Source organism: Sinohyriopsis cumingii, chromosome 5 (assembly GCF_028554795.1).
Source record: "Sinohyriopsis cumingii isolate HCF-2022 chromosome 5, ASM2855479v2, whole genome shotgun sequence".
NCBI lineage: Eukaryota > Metazoa > Mollusca > Bivalvia > Unionida > Unionidae > Sinohyriopsis > Sinohyriopsis cumingii.
Genome location: NC_142965.1, coordinates 137,222,998 through 137,248,127, shown reverse-complemented (window position 1 = coordinate 137,248,127; position 25,130 = coordinate 137,222,998). Strand labels below are relative to the sequence as shown.

The 25,130-nt window shown below is 35.9% G+C and overlaps 1 protein-coding gene across 1 annotated transcript in view; it reads right to left on the bottom strand.

Annotated features, from left to right (window-relative positions):
• LOC149800323 (ATP-dependent (S)-NAD(P)H-hydrate dehydratase-like) overlaps positions 1 to 25,130 on the bottom strand; it is a 269,318-nt gene that overhangs the window by 38,689 nt on the left and 205,499 nt on the right. The window lies entirely within an intron of this gene.

The following is a 25,130-nucleotide window of genomic DNA, read 5'->3' as shown; positions in this document are numbered from 1 at the left end:
TAAACCGAGAAATAATGATTTGAAAGTAGTGGGAGTGGGCTTATCATCAAACATGGGCCAATCATCAGAGAATGATGGTAATACGGTACCATGTATATCTGCGTATAAGATGAGGCCAACTGCACATATTTAGATCTGCCCTCACATAATGCACTGGCAGATTTGGGTCTGTGCAGCTTGTTACGAAAAAATCAATAGAGCCACAAAAACACACCCTGGTCTGCAGGCGCACCATCCTATGGCAGAACAGGATCTTTGTTGTTTGCAGTTTGACTCGAATCGAGTAAAGATGGTATAATTATAAGATCTTCAAAAAGCACAATGTAAAAAATTGACAACGTAACAAATATAAAACCATAATCAAGAGTTTTGATAAATGCCAAATTCTCATATTTGCTTACAAGTCTAACTGCAAACAACACAGACCCTGATCTACCCCCGCATGATGTACTAGCAGACACAGGTCTATGCTGTTTTGCTGATTAGTCCTAACAAACTGCATGGTATGGCAGATCTTGGTGTGTGTAGTTTGCATTAAGTTGGGGAATTCATACCTGAGCAAACTGGATGACCTTTCTTTTATAAATTAAAAAAATTGTGTTTTGGCTTATCTAGTTGTAGAACATAATATAAAAAAATAAACTGTGCCACAAGGCTCAGTAAGTGATATGCATTTCAATGTATGAAGCTACCTTGCACAATGTAACAGGGATTCCTACTTTTGCTGAAGTTAACACCATTGTTGAAGGCTCAAACGGGCAATAAACTAAACCTAATTAAACCTTTGTAAGAAGATGAGGTGATTAAACACAATCAATACCTCTTTCATAAATAGTTAAACTGTTGGAGTAATAGGTCCTTGTACCATTCGTTGTTTGATTAGATTTTCTGATATGTTCTTAATATTGTCAATATTAACAGTAAAATAGAATGCTGAAATGGTATAAAGTTTAGAAAATGGAACCTCCAAATAAAGCCCCGGGTATAATTGAAACTGACGACTCTAAAGTAATATACCAGATATCAAAGATAATTGATTGAAAGGCACATTGACTACACGTGACAGGCAAGACTTGGAAAATATTTAATAAATGCCACACAGGAACAAATTGTAATTTTCTTTTATAAAATCAAACAAAACTTATTTCTAACCAAAAATAATATAAAATGATTACTTGAAATGAAATGGAGTATAAAAAAGACTAAACAGAGGATAAGCATGGAAATTTAAATTAAAATTATTTATATTCTATGTACTGATTAGAAGCAGATGTTTAATCCAAAGAACTATTTATAAGTCTTTTCCAATTATAAAAGCATGTATTAAAAAAAATAATGCTATAAATTAATCTAAGAATACAAATGAACATTTTCATAGTAATACCAATTGAAACAGTTCTCCTAGGCTAATTTACTGCAGACACAAGAACATAAATCCTCATGGGTTATTAAATCTTAAATCACTTTGCTTATTAAAAAATAAAGGTACCGAGCCATTCTGTAATCTTTGATTTACAAATATATTCTTTTCAAACAAAAATATAACCATCAAATAACAATAACGAACTGGTAAAAAAAACCATTCTTGGTATGAATAATAGATGATATTATATATATATATATATATATATATATATATATATATATATATATATATATATATATATATATATATATATAGAGTTAATGCCAAAAAAAGGATTAAACTTTTAAGTGTTGTACATTTTCATTTTGAGGACATTGGTATGAATACGTTCAGGGTGATATTGCATTTTACTGAATCCTGTCAACATCTCCATCCAGTGCCAAGATTTAAGGGTTATTCATTGTGTAAATATTACACCCTTTTTACTCCTTTCAAAACATCCATCAAAGATGAATTTTGCCTTTTTTCCTTACCCTGTATAATCTGTATATTTGTTAAAGCTTAAACTCATTTCAACTTGGATTTTTAAGTTAAAATACCAAGAGATTTTTTGTCAGTCCTTTCCAAAAACAAATTCTCAACATCAATTAACAACTCTCAAAAGAATCTTGCTTCAATGTTTGGAGATATTTGAAAGTGGGTTTCATATCTGTGTAAAAAGAATTCCAAGATTTTCAGGATTATGTGTCTTTCTTCATGAATCCGAAAAGAAGATCAAATAGATTAGGTGCAAAATTTTCTTCATGCTTAGAACACCAACCCTTATCTTCAGCAATGTATTGTTTATTCTAGATGAGCCATACTGGCCATGATCGGAAATGTTCTTAAACGTTAATATAATGTTCGGGGTACAACATGAATGACAAATATATATATACGTATACATATACAATAAATGCATTAATGTTAGGTGACGACAATGACAATGGTCTTGATGATGGTGGTGGTGGTGGTGGTGATGATGGTAATGGTGGTGCTTGTGACCCAAAAAGTATCATTTTATGATTTGAATTATATTGCTATATTTATTTTTTCCAATTGAGAAGCCACAGTGGCTATGGTAAGCATGCCGGACTTGAAAGCCAAAGGTTGTGGGTTCAAACCCTGCTCACATCATCCTATTGCCAGGTGGACTGCTTTAGTATCTGTCTTAGTATGCACAAGGCACTTAACTCGTATGACTCTGAACTAGATGCTATATAGCCTTTTATGTGCTAATGTGCTTTTAAACACCAAACAAATAACATTATGTACAATCATTCATTAATTTTCCTGAAGACTAGGCTTTTAAAATTAATTAAAAAAAGTCAGACCACAAAAGTATGTGCTAAGAGTTGAATCCGATATATACATGTATTGGTCAATAATGTCCCAAGTTAAATATAAATTACAGCAAACAAAAGGAACCTGGTCATTTTTATGTTGATCAATCTGTTGAAAATCATAGGATTGATGACACATTAGAAAGGGTTTTATAAAATGTGGTAACATAAGAAGGTATAAAATATCTTTCAATGTGTGGCAAGATTATCAGACCGTCATCTTTGCAATATTCTTTGATTGCCTTTTTCCCTACTAAAATCAAGACAAAAGTAAATTACTTTGTCAGTTTTTTTTTTTTTATATCTCTGATGCATCCGTCTAATGAGCTTCGAGACATGCAAAACTACTCACACAAGGATGTTCTTATCTCAGGTGTATCCAATTAATCAGTATCCATACATGCAATACAACAGGGCGCAGGGAGCCCCTTGGGGACAGTGTTCTAAATCAGTGTCCTTTGCCGATCACTGCCATTATCACCTCTGTCCTTGTGTTCTCGAGCCTAGGGCTCGACTAATGTGGGCATGTGAGAAAGCATACCAGTAACTTACCAGGGGTTGGCGGTTCTAACGGGTTTTTCCAGATTCTTCTTCATCCACCAGTTTTACTGGTCGCATGTATAACCAACCTATCGTGTGCTGAAAAATGGCATTAAACAATAACAACAACAATATCTTACACAGAGAGCCACAGTGGCTTACAGGTCAGTGTACTGGTTGAATTATTGCTGGGTTATAAGTTTGAATCCTGCCCAGACACACACACGCGTGGGCTGATGTGTGTTTCAGGGTGATGCATTCGATACTCATTGCCTTGACACTAGCCTTTCATGTCCTGATGAAAACAACTACCTTTCACAAAACAAGTCACGATGAAACAGTCTCATAACGAAGTCAGTCTGGATAATAAATCCATATTTTACTCTCCAGAGCTACAGAAGACAGACAAATCACAAAGCCAGCCAGTTGCTCAGATACAAGTCGAGAAACAACTGTTGTTTTCTGTCAGAAGAGGTTGGAAATTGGTTAATCTTAAGACACCTGAGAATAAATATCATACATGATTAGCAACATGACATGATAAGAATTGTATCGTTCATTAACCTGGCCATTATTTCAAGCATCAATCAGAGTATGAAGTCAGTAAATGTGTCTCTAGTGCCTGGTTTAACCAGCTAGTATTGGTAATGTTTGTGAATACCAAATCAGTTTTCTTATAACAATACGTACCATATTTTCAAATTTAATCATTCTCAAACTCTCTGTAATCACATACTTGCTGATATTTGTCTTGTCCCCACCCCCATCAATATTACCATGTTCTATCACGTTTCCTTGTCGTCACTTAGAATCCATCTTTTGCTCTTGCTTTCAATACAGATGTATCCGTACTGTTGCTTGCTATCATAGTTGTAGAAAAACAAGGAATACAAAACGACCATATACATGTAGAAACGACACTTCATTGAAATTTAGGAACAAACAAAATAAAAACAGAAGAAATTCCTGACTTAACAGAAAACCCAAAATTTTTCCGTTAATCAACTTTGACTAATGTTTTGAGACACCACTCTTCAATCTGAATCATATTCACTACCTAAATACCATAAATTATTATTTTCTTCCTAATCTTTGTTTGCGGTTTACTGGGTAGGTCGGGGCTGTATATATAAATATGCAAGAAAATGCTTATTCTAAAGAACCAAAAAAATCAAAAGTTTGAATGAACAAGAATGTATTTTCTGTATGAAAAATAGAAGTAAAACAATAAAAGTAATATGTTGACGTCGATCAACTGTTAACTTAGAGGGTACGAAAATGAGTCAAGATGTCACAAATCCCAGGTGGGATGGAATTATTTATGGAAATTTTCTGGAATCAAAAGAGGGTCGAATGCTATAGAAACATGAATATCATCATGTAATTTGTCTCTGAAAGCATTTTCAAACATTCACAGGCCTGATCATGATCATATAGATGCTTCTACACGTGTCAAATACTGTCACCTGCTAAATTGCGCCCCCCCCCCCTTCATAATAAGTAAAGTATGACCCTTGTAGCTGGGTCTAACAAAACAACTAGAGAAAAATACTGTATACGTATCTCAATGCTGGATCAAGAAACAAGGAAAATCACAATAACAGGAACCCAAGAGCTCTGCTAGACTTCTGTGTATGCGGACATCCCACGAAGTTATCTTTGTCCACCTCATTAGGATAATTAGGGTAGTACACAATAACCTTTACAAAGAGGCACAGTATGTCAATTTATTCTCAAAAGCCATGACACCAAATTTAAAATGCCCTGACAAAAGATGACCTTCACTGGACATGAAGTATTAATCTAATCACAAGGTACAAAAGCCTTTTGCTGATGGCCACTGAATTTCCCTCATCGTCAGAACGTTTGCTAAAGGATCCATGCTGTATGGTGTACCTTACATAACCAGGTGTGGAGCCAAGATGCCTCAAAATGGGGGTGGGTGTTATAATCAGTGGTGGATGTTTTTTTTATTTTTTACACTTACCTATATATCTATCAACCTAAAGGAACACATTTATGATCCAACAACCATGATCACAAAGTCACTTTAAGTAAATATCGGCTCACTGACAGGAATGAAAGGCAAGCTTGAGGAAATTATTGTTTATGATGTTTATGATATGAATGACTGATTTCCTGATTCTCCCCCTCCGCCAGGCACTCCCTCCTCTTCAAACAGAAGGAAGGGCTGCCTAGTATGCCCCTGATAAGACCTACCAATTTACCAGTACTGATGTTCATGTGGGCTTCATAATCATCCCACAAATTCGCATTATTCCCTCTGGCCTTATGAATGAAAAATAAAACCCTCATTGATTAACTGACCATTGCTGATGAACAGATAGAAAAACTACATACACCATGAATACACTCCAATAAATTTTGTTCTTGCTGTGGTTTTACAAGATAAAAGTCTAGTCACAATAACTTTGACCCAGTATAAGAAGATGGGAAGAAGGATCCCATTTGCTGATATATACGACCATAATAGAAGAGTTCCATTTTGTAATAGAACTGTAATGGTTTTCAGTGAAAATGCTTAATACATTTGTCCTTCCCTCACACCTACAATTTAGCACAACACTGTATGGTCACACCACCAGCTTCTAGCCATATTGTGCCACTGGATGTACAATGTTGGTTTTGTGATGTTTAATGCTATTTTTTTAGCACATGATGGGCTATACATGGCTGCAAGTGTATCTGGTAATAAAAGAGCCTGGAAAGACCCTGGCATAAACCACTGATGTACAAAGTTACTGCCAAGCATTCTCACATACCCACATTGGTTGAACAAGATCCAATTTCGAGCGGCCAGAGCAATCTAATTAAAATTATAACTAAATCTGCTACAATACATGGTTCCAACTATCAGGGTCAGCCCTGTCAATTCTACTTTTCATGCTGACAGCTTTGTTCCTGACCCGATAATGCATGATGCAAGGACAGATTTAGGTCTGTGCTTTCAGAGGGGAGTAATTTATACATGTCTAAATAATGCAGGTATAGTTGTAAAAGTAAAATTTAGAAAAACTTAAGAAAAACAAAACCCTTCCTCTAATTTCAATAATTGTTTGCAAAGGTTTATATTTAAAAAAATGTCCCTGTATAATGTTAAAACTTTTATTCGGCACTATGTAGGCAGAATTGTGTAGACTTGCGGTTAAAGCCAGTACTTAACAAAATAAAATATATCTTATACCGCACAAAAAATGAATCATTACTGCATACAAATGAAAAGTGCAACTCCTAGCTTAAGTCTCACACCTTTATCATGATCTTATCTGGTGAAGTTAAATATTTGGCAATCCTATCTGTAATTTATCCTTCTCACTGAACAGAAAAATAATTCTCTAACAAGCACCAAGTTACCCAACAGTCAATGCAAACTGTACGATTATTTTAATCGTTATTTCCAGACATTCATGCCAAAGACGGGCATCACACGAACTTGCATCTGTCACAAACTCTCTTAATTTACTGTCTTATCTTATGTACTTGTTACACTCACAGATCTGTCAAGAACAAAATGGTCAAATGGTTGACAGATGTTGATTTGCCTAGTAATCAAAGTAAATGGCGTCTATTACATGTCAGGCTCATGTATGCATTCTTTGCAAAACTGACATAAAAAACAACCTATTACCAGTTATACTTCCTGTATACACTAAATTTTGGTAATAATACCAAGTTCGTTTCCAGCCATTCTGTAACTAGGACAGCCACCTGAACACATCCAGAGTATGGAACACACGTGTGAGCCTTTATGAAACTGACATCACTACATTACACTATTACATTGAGCGGTTCCTTACAATACGCAACAGGTGGCAACTCCGTTGTTAGGAACGTGTCATTGCAAAGCTCATGCCTATACTGTAGATAAGTTACTGTCCTTTTTAATTTTGTTGAATCAGTATGTATTTGAGAAAACGTCACACACACACACACACACATTTTCAATGTGCTTGTTAAGTGACCACATATTCATCCATAGAGAATGTTCATTTCAATGCATGTTAAACGATTCTCAATGGGAGAACTGTCTCTATACGAAAAGATGTCCATACATCATTTTGAAACTCAATCCTTCAGTTCTGGAAATGTGTATGTAATTTTTGCTAACTTTCCGTTTAAGCTGAAAATTATAAGTTTTGGTATTGTGTTTGAAGACAGTGTTACTTAAATCAAGTTTAACATGTGATGTGTACTTAAAATTAGTGTAGTAATAAATTTAAAAAAAAACTGGACATAAAAAGTGAAATCTTTATAACAGGAAGTGACCATAAAAGAAAATGACAACAAATAAAACGATAAAAAGACCACTGTAAACATTATTTTATACTGGCTACTCTATGGGGGCTAAAGTAATAAAAGTGATCTTCGCGCAGAAAGAGTCATGCTTGAGACCAAACCATGATGATGTTTATTTCATGTCCAGGGAAATAAAAGGAACAGCAGGTTCCAATCTGGACTCTAGCTGATTGACATGGTCATTATTCAGTGATTATCACCTATATTTATCATGATGATCACCTGTCAAGGTGTGACAGGAGGCTTACCAGCTGCATATAGTCTCTCACCTAGTAACAGATGACTTGTTAAAGTCTTTCTCTATGACAATTACCTTGCAACTGAAACACCTAGGATTCTAAAGACACTCCATGTGAACCAAATAAGTACACTTAAGAAGAGAGTATTTTTTATCACAATAAACAAAGAGTTTAGCTAAATAACTGTGTATGGAGTTAACCTCTGACTGGATAATTTTGTAAGGTTTTTCCACAAAAGAGATGTCTCCCAAAAAAGTCAGTTTAAAACTCCGGACCTCTGCATCACTAGAATGTTTCTATATCCTAGAGGTTTTCAATACGATTAAAATCAGATATCCACTGTCCTGCATGAAGATCTGACAGCGACCGCTCAGGGGCCATATTCTGGTGATCTTTTAATTAGCCAATGGAAATGCAGCTTTTCAGAAATTTGAAAGTGAATCAAATAGCTCGGCACCCATAGATGTTCTTCAGTCATACTGCCGGGTCTCCAAAACACGACGGTATAGGACTTCATCTGATTGGCTGATAAAATTAGCGATTATGGTAAAAACATAGGTCACCAGAACATGACCCTTAAGAGCTTGTTATAAAATCTTCACATCGGACAGTGGAGAACTGATTTTAATCCGAGTGAGATTTTGGTTTGTTTTTCTTGGTTTTAATGATATTTTTTGCACATTATTGGCTACCTCATGCCAAGGAAATGGAAGCTACGTGCCTTTCCCAAGGACACGCCAAGCCAGCTGAATCGTGCTGGCCTGCACTGAATCTTTACCAACCGAGCTACCTCAGCTCCCTCTATCGAGGTAACGAGGAATACATTTTTCATTATCTGAAACACCTATGGGGAAGGGCATAAAAAATGTACTATGGTATGAGTGACTCCTACCTTAATGTCTACATGGTTATATAACTCACCATTGTTCTTGAAGGTGTACATATAATTATTACATATTCCTGCACAGTGACTGACTGTCTGTCTACTACATTAACAGACCAGCAAAGGAAAGATCATTACATTCGGTTTGACAACAATATTTCGAACATAAAATCATGCAGCAGGTATATGGTCCTGCCATGTTTCAATGCCTTGATATTGTCCTCTCAAACTTTAACGTTGCCAGTTACAAAATACTGGATATACTCTTTGACTATACATATAGACCCTGTTTCCATAATACATAGAGTGATCTTAGGAATGTTGTCACTCGAAAATTTAAATTTATTTTATCTGGCTATTGCTTTCGTTTTTTAAACATTGATATAATGTCTATCACACGTCAAAATGATTCTTAAATTATCGTTTACTGTACCAGGTAATACCCCAAAATAAAAAAATATTAGAATTAACACAAGTTTGACGAACGTATTTGGTGTTTCATTTTTATGTTTTCAGTACAATTTAATGAAGCATGAAAAGAAAAAAGGAAGTCCAGTCTATAAAATATATCATTCGTTTTGTACGAAGGGCATTTTGCAAGTCCTGCCCCCAATTTGCACGCACGTGCAAAACAATTCTGGAAATTACATATAATTTCCCCTATTCTGTCTCGGCAACATAGTCACTGATGAATACTAACAATAAAAAAAAACGTGCCCAAAATATCCCAAATTTTTATTTTTAAATTATATTTGTACCCTTAATTTAAAAAACTACACGACTCATTAGAGATTTGACTTCATGCTAGATCATGCTTCCGAAAATTCCTCAGAAGAAAATTATCCTGGAGATTAAGATCATGAGGAAAGTACACATTTAATTATCAAACCTACATTTTATTTCCTACCCTGCTATTAGCCCTGTGTGCTGTTTACTTTTCCGCTTGCATCCCGAAGGCAGAACACTAAACCCACACAATGCTATTCAAATGAATGAACATAAAACACATGTAGTTACTGTAGTGTGTAATTTAATTTCTGTTTAAATTAAGAACCCTTCTTGTCCAAGTACAAATTGACGGTTGTAAAGCCTCTTTTGTGTTCTTGAATACCAAACTCGTCGAATATTCATTGACATTTCAAGGGGTGAGGGACCTTGTTTGTTCTAGCTCCTTTAGCAGTGATAATTCGCAGTTACATGATAATGGTACGTCATGTAGGAAATTCACTGAAGGTTTTATGCAGACTGCAACAGTTGGTCTTAGATATTTTGAATTAAATAAGTAATTAATCTCTCAGTATTTTAAATACTTCTGTTCAATCGTGTAATTCATGTAATTACACATTTAAATTAGTTTGAATGTGTATATATATATATATATATATATATATATATATATATATATATATATATCTGTTTGTGTTTGTGTGCACATCACTAATCTTGCAAGAGTAAAATAAATGATGACAACGAGGAAGACGTAAATAAAATGAGAATGACACCAAATGTAAGAATTAGAAGAATTACTTGTCTATTCTAAAATTAAGATTCATGCTTTTTTCTTCTTCACCAGACCAGAAGAATCAGCAGACTGCTGATGATTTCATGCAATGTATTTTCAAACGTTACCTTTTTTCTTCATTAAACACTATTGTCAGAAACCCCCACCCACTTTTTAAAAATGGAGGGGGTGAGACCCCGTCCCCATTTTCTCAGTTATAGGATAAACCCTGATCAATGATATTTGAAGGACAGAATAGTGGATTTACAAGTTCTTGATTAATCAGAATGTATTTTTCTTTTCCTTGTGGCATAACAATTGAGCATTTTGAAATTTCATGATATTGATATACATCGGAGCTTCTGTTTTTAGTGGATGTAAGAAGAGATACATGTAAATAAACATACCTATTATTTTAAAAAGAGTTATACGTCAGCACATATTATTAAAAAATACTTTCCTTTCAGATTGATATTATGCACCTACAATTTAAATGTACAAGTCTATTGATGTCAGTTAAACAAATTTATTACTGTAGTATTATAAATGTTTCTCTTATGAAGTAAACATCACCTGGAGACAGATCAAGGGAAGTTATCTCTAAGGTGAGTGGAGATGAGTATTTATATACATGTCAACCCAGCATCCTTCTCACCTGACATTACCTGTAAGATGAGTTACCTGAGCAATAACAAAAAAATATCAGGAACGTACGTAAAAATTGTACATCATGTTAAGCCACCTACCTGCAAAAGTGTAATGACTTGTGGCACAATACACAAAAGTTACTGTCACTATATCCGTAAAGAGATAATGACACTGAATAAAATCCAATTTCAATGTAAACCTCGGCAGATCACAAAACTAACATGTTACTGATATGCGAGGCATTTCCACTTCACAGTCTGTAAGCTTAGCTCCACCCTATCCCATTACACGTGTCAATCAAGATCACATGACTGAGATGTCTCTGGTAATTGGTCTTCCTCAATGGCGTTTCATTAGAAGGGGAACAAATGGGAATGATTTATTTACCTTGGCAGTGGTAATCTTTACTTCTCTCATCGTAATAGGCAGTGAAGACAGGGAAATAGATGTAACGATACTGACAAAAGTTGACCCTGAGAGATAAGATTGGGTGAAAATGATATTGCTATCTAATGATTTAAACAATGCACTCAAATTAAATAATTGTTCGGCAATGTTTGTAATTAACGTTTTGGAAGAAACATTATTCATCTAATTTGGTCAATGTGCATGGTAACGTGAATATATACCGATTTTTGTTTGAAGAAAGGTCAAATATGGTGATGACCAGTGACACTGAACAATGCTAAAATTAAGACCCACCCACTCTCTCCTATGGGTTTACTAATTTTTTGTATAGTTTGTAATCAATCAAGATAAGAAAGAATTGCACCAGTGGTTGACTGTGGACTAAACATAACGCAGAAATTACAAATGAAGTTATACACTTGAGGACCAACTTATCTCCAACTGCCAAAGTGTCAGATGCTTAAAACCAGCCGTTACACTTTTCTACCTTTTGGAAAACCAGGTTTTAGACTCTCTAACTGGGGTCAAACATTTATCAAAGTTCACAACAGTTAGTGCAAATAACAACAGTAGCAATAAAAACTGTAACAAGAACTACTACTACTGCTACTGGTGCCATTCAATAAATTCAATGAAATAGGTATCACTTTATATTTTTATTTATAAGATAATGTATATAACCTGATATGAATAAAAGGATATCATGATCTTTAACTCACATGTCTAATAATAGAAACTATGCAATACTTTGGTATAACTTTCCTTATTCATTGATTGCACATGACAGCCGTGTACTTAGCCCACTGAGATGCATACAGATATAGGTAATAAAACAACCAAATCCAAACAGTGAGGTTGCCTCTTGAATTGCACAAAACCACTATTTGCTCCCGATCCCTATTAAGAAATCTGGGGTCCCACAGAGCTTCACTCCTACTCCCTACTAATACATCTGGGGTCCAACAGAGCTACACTGCAGGAAAAACCTATAATGACCGGAATGAATGCCGTATCATATAATGACTGGAATGTGTGTGGTATTAAATTGGCCTCAAGTTTTTAAGTAAAACTCAAACAGGCCCGATTCCTATAATACAAGAATGACTGGCAGAATAAATATTATACCTTACCAAAGGCTAATTTATAAGCCAAAGACCTAAGACAGCCGTTGTCTGGTTATAATAAACGAGCTTCTGATTTCCTGCGATGGCTGTATGGAATTAAATGTGACCCTCTGTAAAACCCTGACTCATGCTTTTTATGTTATCCCTTATTGAGATTGATTTTCTTGTTTACTTTGAGATTCCTTTTGCTATCTATACTAAGGGGATGGTGTTTTAGTGCGCAAGTGGCTCAAGATGGCCTTTCCGTATTGCTGAATTATATACACAAAACATATTTTTGGCATCATCCTAAAACGTTTATGATATTTAATAATGTGGCAATATATACAAAGAAGGGAGATGTGGGGACTTGTAGCCGTAGGGTCCTGGATTTTATACCCATTCAGACCAGTATGGGTTGGATGCCTTGGTATGTACTTAGCTCACATTTCCATGTAAAAAATATAGCAAAAAATAGTGTTAAAGGTACCATTAAACATGACACAAAAATAGCAACAGAAAAAGAAACAAGCACCCCATACAAACAAAAATATCTTTGGGGAGGAAAGTGTAGAGATAAAAACTGGTTGTGACACCTGAATGATGAGAATTTAACACAATTTCCATAACCAAGGTATATACACTACCTCATAATGAATAACATGGATTATCAAGGTACATATATTACCTCATTATAATGATGTACATGAATTATCAAGGTATATTCACTACCTCATTATAATGATGTACATGGATTATCAAGGTACATATATTGCCTCATTATAATGATGTACATGAATTATCAAGTTATATTCACTACCTTGTTACAATGATGTAAATGGATTATCAAGGTATATACATTACCTCATTACAATAATGTACATGGATTATCAAGGTATATTCACTACCTCGTTATAATGATGTACATGAATTATCAAGGTATATTCACTACCTCATTATAATGATGTACATAGATTATCAAGGTATATTCACTACCTTGTTACAATGATGTAAATGGATTATCAAGGTATATTCACTACCTCATTATAATGATGCACATAGATTATCAAGGTATATTCACTACCTTGCTACAATGATGTAAATGGATTATCAAGGTACATTCACTACCTCATTATAGTGATGCACATAGATTATCAAGGTATATTCACTACCTTGCTACAGTGATGTAAATGGATTATCAAGGTACATTCACTACCTCATTATAGTGATGCACATAGATTATCAAGGTATATTCACTACCTTATTACAATGATGTAAATGGATTATCAAGGTATATTCACTACCTCATTATAATGATGTAAATGGATTATCAAGGTATATACACTACCTCATTATAATGATGTACTTGGATTATCAAGGGATATACACTACCTCATCCATCTCACAAGTGTGTGGAGAAAAAAACGCTTTCTCAATAATTATGTTTTAAACAAGAGAAGAGCTTTTCACACTGAAACAAACAGGATGTGGAGTACAAATAATAAATTGTACCGGGTACTAATAATCAACTGTACAGGGTACCAGTCTATAAGTGGGGATACTAATCTATAAGTGAGGGAATACTTGATACTGTATTTAATACTTCAAAAATCAGACTGTATTTGATACTTCATAATCAGACTGTATTTGTACATATAACATTTTACTACCAATACAATTAAATGGAATCAATATCATACTCTCTTTATATAAAAACTACACTATATCGAAAGGCTTATAGAGAGGGAGTGATATATGTTGTGAATTTGGTCATCTATTGCCAACAACAGTTTTTATTTTATCAAAAATCTGACACCCCACTGTGATTGTTCAGAAAGTTTTAGAAGCACATGCAACACTCACTCATAACTACTGTGGAAAACAAATTAGTGTTTCAGGTCCCAAAACATGAATGCCAGCTACCATAGAAAAAAATAATGACACTAGCTAATGTACAGTGTAATTAGGAAGATCAAAAGGCAAACATTTTATGAATGCTGTAGAAATTCACCTGATGATACAGAATATTCTATTTATAACATTGTACACAGAGAAAAAGACATATATATTATACATACCTATCGTTTAGAAACAATTAATAAAGATCACCGGGACAAACACAAAATGTTGGGGTCTTTTATAACAACGCTTTCATTTGACTATACTATGCCGAGGAAATGGGAGCTAAGTGCTCTTCTCAAAAACAAACAGCGAGGCAACTGAACCAAGCAAGCTTAGGTTGATATTGAACCTATGATCAGTCTAATACTCTACCAATAGGGCTACCATGGGTCCAATATGGCTACCATGGGTCCAAAATGTTAAATAGAGGAAGAATAAAGTTATTTGACATATGTTCATTTTATAATGTATCTTCAGATATCATGCAAAAACATAAAATCATTTATAAATTAGAAACTTATATATTAAATATTTTAACTCTCTCTCTCTCTCTCTCTCTCATTATAAGTGGCACAAAGCATGGAATAAAAATGGTACATTGTCACATGGTATCTACATAACTGAATGAGTAGAATAAATCAAGTTGATGTAATCTGCATATTTAGAAGATAGGAAGAGCTCATATATATGTGAATATATTTCTTGGCTACTTCAGCAAAACAATGCAGTCAGTTTGTGACACTCAGTTTGAAATTGTTACTGTAAATAACATTTGTCCCTAATCTGCTGTCATATGTACCTTAAAGGAGACTAGAAATCAAAATTTTCCTTTTACGTATGTAATTCTCTACAGATTTTAATTCGACTGCAATGTTTATAAATTAAATATCGTAAGCGGGTAGTGATTATATTGCGTGGAAGATACCACGATTCCGTAAATTGCCGAGTTTTTCCGAGTTTTGATGAGACGACAGATCACGTGGTACCGTGACGCTATACTAGCCAGTCCTCGAATACAAACATAAACATTGGCGAGCGAGGCAGACAGGAGACCACATTTGGGTTGCACATTCAAAAGTTGAATCTGCAGTCTGATATAATAGTTTATGTACTGTACTGGTAAGTGCTAAAAGAAATTTGTTAGGCACAGGCCCGGGCTGGTGACTTAAATAAACTAAAGTCCTGAATGAAATTCCACAAGCCCGGACAGTTCATACCTGTCAACTCTCAAGCCGGGAGAAAAACCTCCCTATTTTGGGGGCATTTCCTCATTTACATCCCGATCTCGTAATATCTCTCAATTTTGCGCAGCGAAGTCCCGATTATTACATTATGTCTGTCAATTTTCATTTGTCAGAAGAAAAAACCCCAACCCCAAACCATTTTTAAATATAACGTATGCAATCCACAGTCTAAACTGCCACACTGCTGACATCGTAGCGATATGACTGAAAAATTGTTAAAGCTACGTTAAAAATTCAAATCACACGCACACACGTCTAAACCCGGCACTGGACGAAATAATTAATATCATACAACAGTTTTTTTTTTTCTTTTTTTCTTCTTCAGTAAATAGAACGTGAAGATTAAACATTATTCAAGTAAATTTCAGATTTTTTAAACAACTACAACAGTACTATATTAAAAAAATAATTAAAAGAATAAAATTGTCACCATTTAGCTTAAATGAATGATCACGTTGAAATTTTCTCTGCAAACAAAATCGCATCTCCATTTCCGACAAAGAAACTCGGCCAGTTAACACCTGACATTCCTTTACCGTATATGAAAAGTTTAATTACCATGATTAAATTACAAGGAATAAAACAAAATATACCATGCAGTATATGTGGCCCTAAAGAACTAATTCTGATTAAATATTTTATTCAGCAAACAGTGTTACATGCATTAAGACTGAAACCTAAGGAAAAAAGGTGGGGCATAAAACTGAGAAAAACAGTTGCCACATGTACGGTAACTTGTGACTGCAAATTTGAACTGTTAAAATGAAGTCCATGGCATCGTAAGTAACAACAAAATAGGCATCGTTTATTTGGTATTGCTGATTGCTGATGCTTACACATACACACACTGTCGAACATGGTTTCTTTGAAGTATGTCCGATCACAAGATCAATGCAAGGATAAGGAGTATGTTCATTAGTCACACCGGCTGTATCGTTTGCGTACTTAAATCAAAACTTTAGCTATTTTGCAATTTAGCCAGAACTGACCAGAATATGCAAAAGGGGCTTGTCATGGGGGAATAATAAGGCGTATCACAGCGAGAAAAGGCACGTCAAATGGGCGGTCGCACATTGGGGCAAGGGGGGGGGGGTCAATAGCTCCCCCCCCGTTCTATTGTCAGACAGTTAATGTGAAACTTTGACCTTTTTTTTAATTGCTGCTTTTTAAACTGCCCAAGGAATAGTTTTATATCAGTTCCAATTAATACAGATTACCGTTTATGCAAACTACATGTATACAATGCATTTTTTTTAAATTATTTTTTATAAGATTACTGAAAATTGTGTTTTCTCGAAACACGACAGGTTTAGAATCTTATTTTTAGCAAAGCTTCCATTTGATTAAAATCAAATCTAAATTTCACCTAGGACAGTGGTGATTTGATTTAGATTGTGCCGTGTTAAGGCATGTATGTCAACATCTTGAAAATACGTTTACTCATTTCACCAGCGCGATCAAAGTTTCCTCAGGCAAACAATTTTTGTTTCGACAAGCCTGACGGCACCTCACTTTGAATACAGGATGGGCCGGAACTAAAACCAGAAGGGGCCCAGGGTGTCGGGCTATCAGATTTGTTTTTAGCACTGCTGTTTTAGATAAAAGATATGTGGATTGATTGTTGCATTTTGTGGTCACTTACTCGTCCTTCTACCTATTTTCGTAACTCACACGTTTAACTCTTTTCCCAGGATTTAAAGTGTCCAAAGGTATGTCTGGAACAGCGCCAACTTTTAGTCTAGGCCTAGCATTTACGTATCTTTGAGCTGCTATTGTTTCATGATCCCTCTCGTAACATTCCTTTGAGAAATGTAACGAGCACATAGTGCTGTATGGTGTTGCTTTGAAATCGACTCGTTTGTAATAATGCACCTATTCTTTCATGATGCCTTTATCTTTCGGAAAAGAAAAAAAAATACGTCCACAGGCTTTTCTTAATGTTCCATTACACCCGTAAGCAACGCAAAACGGTATTGTCTTTTACTCTGGCAACTCCCACTTGGGCTGCTGGAGTCGCTACTATGACGTCACATCCCGAAAGTAACCGAATAGGCGCGGAAATTTTGCATACGAGGTCACGGAAATTCAGCTCCTAGAAGATAGGCCAATATTTAAATATTGGCATTACGGTCGCAGATGATACTTCAGAATAAGGTTTTCTGCTATAGTACTTTTATTATTATTCTATATTTCCATTGGTTTCTGGTCTCCTTTAAGACCAGGGTCTTTGTTATTTGTTCAACTGGTTACTCCCAATAAACTGCAGAAATCCAGATTGGCTAGTCCATTATGCAATGTCAGATGTTGGTCTGTGCAGCTGCAGTTGGTCTTGACATACATAGTGATGTTAATTGTATTTCAGTGTACCCAGCATACTGTTTTAAGGAATGCCAATACACCTTATATATAAACACCCATATTTGTCTTTCTGTGTGTTATGCCTGCCAAAACTCAAGGCAGCATTCCAATTTTTAACTACTTTTCATCTACTTTTATGTTCAAATATTTTTTCTAACTGGCTCATCCAAATTGTTCAATTTTTTGTTTGGTTACTTTTTTTTAAAACTTTTATCTCGAAACTTTCATTTATTAATCCATCATTGGATGGGAAATAGCTAGCTGTCTTCAGAATATACTTAGATACTACATTTACCATATACTGTAATTTCCAAGTCCATTCTGTACAAGTTTTATCAAAATTATTAAACAGAATATAACATTTATCATGCATGTTTACACAATTTCCACAGGACGTTAAGAATCCAGTTTTATTCAGTTTTATCAAAATTTGAAAACTGGGCCTGTGGTTGGCTTTGAGGTCTAGGAGTAACGATAGTACCTTTCAAAACAAAATACAAATGACAGCATGTAGACTAAGTTTTACTGGTGACCAATAGATTGTTTACTTTAAAAGATAGTTCAGCAGATTTCAAGTCATGTGATAAGTATTTCTTAAATAGATCTTGATCTCTAAATATACATACAACCACTTCAGTACACTTGATTACACTTGAGACAAGAAAGAATTGATATCATTTAAGGATCAATATCTGGCCAAACTAAATGGATTTTACTTTTTAGGTCAATGATCACAATGGTCGTATTCAATACCCACACAGTGGCTGGAGACCCAATGATCACAATGGCTGTATTAAATACCCACATGGCTGGAGACCCAATCATCACAATGGCCATATTAAATACCCACACAGTGGCTGGAGACCCAATCATCACAGTGGTTGTATTAAATACCCGCACAGTGGCTGGAGACCCAATGATCACAATGGCCGTATTCAATACCCACACAGTGACTGGAGACCAATGATCACAATGGCCATATTAAATACCCACACAGTGGCTGGAGACCCAATCATCACAATGGCCGTATTAAATACCCACATGGCTGGAGACCCAATGATCATAATGGCCGTATTAAATACCCACACAGTGTCTGGAGACCAAATGATCACAATGGCCGTATTAAATACCCACACAGTGGCTGGAGACCCAATGATCACAATGGCCGTATTCAATACCCACACAGTGGCTGGAGACCCAATCATCACAATGGCCGTATTCAATACCCACACAGTGGCTGGAGACCCAATGATCACAATGGCTGTATTCAATACCCACACATTGGCTGGAGACCCAATGATCACAATGGCCATATTAAATACCCACATGGCTGGAGACCCAATGATCACAATGGCCGTATTCAATACCCACACAGTGGCTGGAGACCCAATGATCACAATGGCCGTATTAAATACCCACACAGTGGCTGGAGACCCAATGATCACAATGGCCGTATTAAATACCCACATGGCTGGAGACCCAATGATCACAATGGCCGTATTCAATACCCACACAGTGGCTGGAGACCCAATCATCACAATGGCTGTATTAAATACCCACATGGCTGGAGACCCAATGATCACAATGGCCGTATTCAATACCCACACAGTGGCTGGATACCCAATCATCACAATGGCTGTATTAAATACCCACATGGCTGGAGACCCAATGATCACAATGGCCATATTAAATACCCACACAGTGGCTGGAGACCCAATGATCACAATGGCCGTATTCAATACCCACACAGTGGCTGGAGACCCAATGATCACAATGGCCATATTAAATACCCACACAGTGGCTGGAGACCAATCATCACAATGGCCATATTAAATACCCACACAGTGGCTGGAGACCCAATCATCACAATGGCCGTATTAAATACCCACACAGTGGCTGGAGACCCAATGATCACAATGGCCGTATTCAATACCCACACAGTGGCTGGAGACCCAATCATCACAATGGCCGTATTCAATACCCACACAGTGGCTGGAGACCCAATCATCATAATGGCCGTATTAAATACCCACATGGCTGGAGACCCAATGATCACAATGGCCGTATTAGATACCCACACAGTTGCTGGAGACCCAATCATCACAATGGCCGTATTAAATATCCACACAGTGGCTGGAGACCCAATGATCACAATGGCCGTATTAAATACCCACATGGCTGGAGACCCAATGATCACAATGGCCGTATTCAATACCCACACAGTGGCTGGAGACCCAATCATCACAATGGCTGTATTAAATACCCACATGGCTGGAGACCCAATGATCACAATGGCCGTATTCAATACCCACACAGTGGCTGGAGACCCAATCATTACAATGGTCGTATTAAATACCCACATGGCCGGAGACCCAATGATCACAATGGCCATATTCAATACCCACACAGTGGCTGGAGACCCAATGATCATAATGGCCGTATTAAATACCCACATGGCTGGAGACCCAATGATCACAATGGCAAATATTAAATACCCACATGGCTGGAGACCCAATGATCACAATGGCCATATTCAATACCCACACAGTGGCTGGAGACCCAATCATCACAATGGCCATATTAAATACCCACATGGCTGGAGACCCAATGATCACAATGGCCATATTAAATACCCACATGGCTGGAGACCCAATGATCACAATGGCCGTATTCAATACCCACATGGCTGGAGACCCAATGATCAAAATGGCCATATTAAATACCCACATGGCTGGAGACCCAATGATCACAATGGCCATATTAAATACCCATGTGGCTGGAGACCCAATGATCACAATGGCCGTATTAAATACCCACACAGTGGCTGGAGACCCAATGATCACAATGGCTGTATTAAATACCCACACAGTGGCTGGAGACCCAATGATGACAATGGCCGTATTCAATACCCACACAGTGGCTGGAGACCCAATGATCACAATGGCCGTATTAAATACCCACACAGTGGCTGGAGACCCAATGATCACAATGGCCGTATTCAATACCCACACAGTGGCTGGAGACCCAATGATTACAATGGCCGTATTAAATACCCACATGGCTGGAGACCCAATGATCACAATGGCCATATTAAATACCCACATGGCTGGAGACCCAATGATCACAATGGCCATATTATATATCCACATGGCTGGAGACCCAATGATCACAATGGCCATATTAAATACCCACATGGCTGGAGACCCAATGATCACAATGGCCATATTAAATACCCACATGGCTGGAGACCCAATGATCACAATGGCTATATTAAATACCCACACAGTGGCTGGAGACTGAGCTGGCCAGGGAGTTGAGTGCTGTGCCAACCAAAAATGACTTTTCAAATGTTCCTTGTGATCACACGATACCAAAAAATCTTTTAGCTCAAAACTGTAGTGATCTACAGGCCTGGCCATCGCAGTATACTTGTGATGAATCTGTTCAAAGTTATCAACACTGAAAAATTAATGAGTTTATTTGTAGCCGTATGAAGCTCAGTTTTCATAATCTGTTAGTCTTTTCTGTTCTCGGTTCTACTTTATACCAATGGATTTATCACATGCACTTCATGATGTCCTAGTAAGCTCCCCATCTTTGCACTAACATTCCAAGCATCTGAATTAATATTGGTACCAATCTAAGGAAGAAGAAAAGTTTCGGCACAGCTGAGTTCCTCTTATTGACATTAAACATAAATTTGTATGAATGTAAGTAAAATATGGCCCACAATATTTATGGTGCAAAGAAAAATCAACTAAGGAAATGAATTTACTTAAGCATGAAAATTAGGCCATCATGACCTAGTTTTGGTATGGCTGTGTTACTCTTGTTGAGATGGATCCATTACCAGTCTTCAAATTTTGGTGGAGAAAATAAAAATAGCATTCAAGATATTGAATCTCAAGTAAACTGAAAAAACTGAAAATACATCAAACAGTCAAGTGTGAAAATTAAATCACATGGACCTACTTTGGCATGGTTAAGTTACCTACCTTGAATGCATATATTTGGTTGAAGATATTAAGGGCATAAAGAACAAATAACTGAGAAGATAAAAATAAGTGCAAAAACTACTTGGCATGGTTGAGTTATAGACTATAAGATGCATATTCATGTAAATCTTCTGAGGTCTGGTCAAATAGGGCTAATAATACTGAGGTGTACTGAACATATAGCTGAGAATATATGCCCATCCAGAAGTGAAAATTTGGTCACAATGACCTAATTCTAGTATCATAATAATAATAATAATAATAATAATAATAATAAAATAATAATAATAATAATAATAATAATAATAATAATGATAATAATAATAACAATGAGGACTTTGTATTGTGCCTAATCTTTAGAAGCTCTAAGCACTTTACAACATTAGACAACACCTATAAGATAAAAAACATATAATGATATGATTACAGAAACAAACACCATGAAATTAGAAAACATTAAAAAAAACATGCTGAGAATATTTAAGGTAGGAAACATTATCAGGTCTTTAAGTTTGTTCTTGCAGGCGAAATAAGTGAGTTTTGAGAGCCCTCTTGAATGTGATCACTGTGTCTTTGTGTCTTAGTTCAGTGGGCAATTCATTCCACATTGCTGGGCCCTGGTATGCAAAAGAACGCTATCCATATGACTTTATTTTCATAGTGGGAATAATGAGTATATGATTGTCAGAAGAGGAGCGTAAGTATCTTGCTGGTGTGTACACATGGGTGAGGTCGGACAGGTATGTTGGACTAGAGTCCGACAGTGAAACGTAGTACAGACACCAAATTTTGTGTTTGATTCTGGATGGGTGAGTTATTCCTGTTAAGGTAAATGTGCAAGACACTCATGGCATAAGGAATAAATGGCTGAAAATACATAATTTACTCAAAGTGACCATATGCTGGCATTGTGGCATTGTTCAAACACATCCATATATCACATTTTATGAGTGATAGTAAAACTGGAGCTCAAAATTTCGAGTGTAACAAATTGTTTTGTATACTGAATTTGCATTGATTGTTAGATGTTTTTTTAATAATGTTTTTTAAAATTCCATTATATGCAAATTAAATATAAATAACAATTGAATTTTACAAAGCTTGTTGCTTTTCACTCTTTTCTGTTACTTATGTTAAGAGCATAGACTCGTAACAGAATTAATGGCTGAAAATGTGAAAGTTGTAAAAGACTTCTGACTGAGATGCAGATGCAGGTGAAAAAGGGTCCATAATGAAGGACATAATGAATGAATGGCTGAAAATTATAAACACTCAAGCATGCAATTAGGTCACAGTGACCTAAAAGACTTCTGACTAATGAATGGCTGAAAATAATAAACACTCAAGCATGAAATTAGGTCACAGTGACCTAGTTTTGGTATAGCTGAGTTCCTCTTTTTGACAATTTTCATGCTACATATGGAAAGTCTGACACTTTCAATTTGAAATGAACAAATTTCTTGAGTGATATGTACCTTTATGATATCAATATCCAACAATCACAGTAGATAAACAGTTATATTGGTGATGCAACAATCATGCTAGGTAAACAGCCACAATGGTTATGACACAATCATTGCAGATATCATGCAACAATTACACTAGATAAACAGTCATATTAGTTATGTAAAAATTACACTAGATAAACAGTCACAGTAGTTATGCAACAATCACAATAAAAACAGCTGCAGTGGTTATGCAAGAATCACACTAGACAAACAGTTGCAGTTGTTACTAGTACTAGTTAAAAAAGTAGAAAGAATTTTACAGAGAACTCCATAATGTTGCCATGTGCACGCCCTTGAAGGCAATGGACTGTGGTGTCAACAAATGCATCAAAGGGTCAAGCAGCTGGATGACCACTTGTGATAATGACTAATATTCAAAAAATGATTGACAGGTTTTTAATTAAACTTGGCTATTCCTTGTGCATTTCAAATATCATGCATCTTTTAAGTTTGTGGACAGAGTTAGTTATATAGCTGAGAGAATCAGCTCAAGGTTAATTAGAAGCCAGTTCAACGAAGAGAGCAAACATTCAATCGAAATTATTCTTCCTGTTCCACTCTGCAATTACAAGACCAAAAATCTGATAAATTAGAAAGCAGCCCAAAATTGTAGCATTTGTCTAGGACTCAGTACTTCCTAACAAGATCATGTACAATAATGTCTCATAAATATGGAGACTGATCAAGCTAATGTATGTAGTGGGTACCGATATAGGACCTTTAACTGACAAGCATAGGTCACCAGGTACCAGTACAAGACCTTTGATGACAAGCACAGGTCACCATGAACCAATATTGGATCTTTACTGACAAGTACAGGTCACCAGGCACCAATATAGGACCTATGCTGACAAGTACAGGTCACTCTTTCCTTCCCAATTTCAAGTTTATAAGCTCTTTTCACTTCCACTTTAATAATTTTTCAATTCAATAACCTTTTGTTGAAAGTTAACCAATCTCAAAATTTTCATTGTTTAGGAAGGTCAGAATAAAAATAATTCAAGAAACCTGATACAATAACTAGAAATCTTTTTAATAAATTTTACTGCAAAAGTATAATAATAATAATAATAATAATAATAATAATAATAATGAGACTTTGTATAGTGCCTAATCCTTAGAAACTCTAAGTGCTTTACAACATTAGACCACACCTATAACATTACAAACCCCACATATATAATGATATTATTACATAAAACAAACACCATGAAATAAGAAAACAAAAAAACCCAAGCTGAAAATATTTAAGGTAGGGAACATTATTAGGTCTTTAAGTTTGTTCTTGCAGTCAAAATAAGTGAGTTTTAAGAGCACTCTTGAATGGAATCACTGTGTCTTTGTGTCTACGTTCAGTGGGCAATTCTGACTCCATGTTACTGGGCCCTGGTATGCAAAAGAACACTGTCCATATGACTTTGTTTTCGTAGTGGGAATAATGAGTATACAATTGTCAGAAGAAGAGCGTAAGTATCTTGATGGTGTGTACACATCGGTGAGGTTGGATAGGTATGTTGGACTGAAGTCCGTCAGTGAAACGTAGCACAGAGAACAAATTTTGTGTTTGATTCTGGATCCAATGGATAGCCAGTGTAGGGTACAGGGCATCGGGTATGTGTGCTCTGATCGTGGCACTCTCAAGTATGATCTGAGCAGCTGTGTTTTGAACTTTTTGAAGTTTCTGAAGTAGCTATTGAGATGAACCAGACAGAATTGAGTTACAGTAGTCCAGTCTT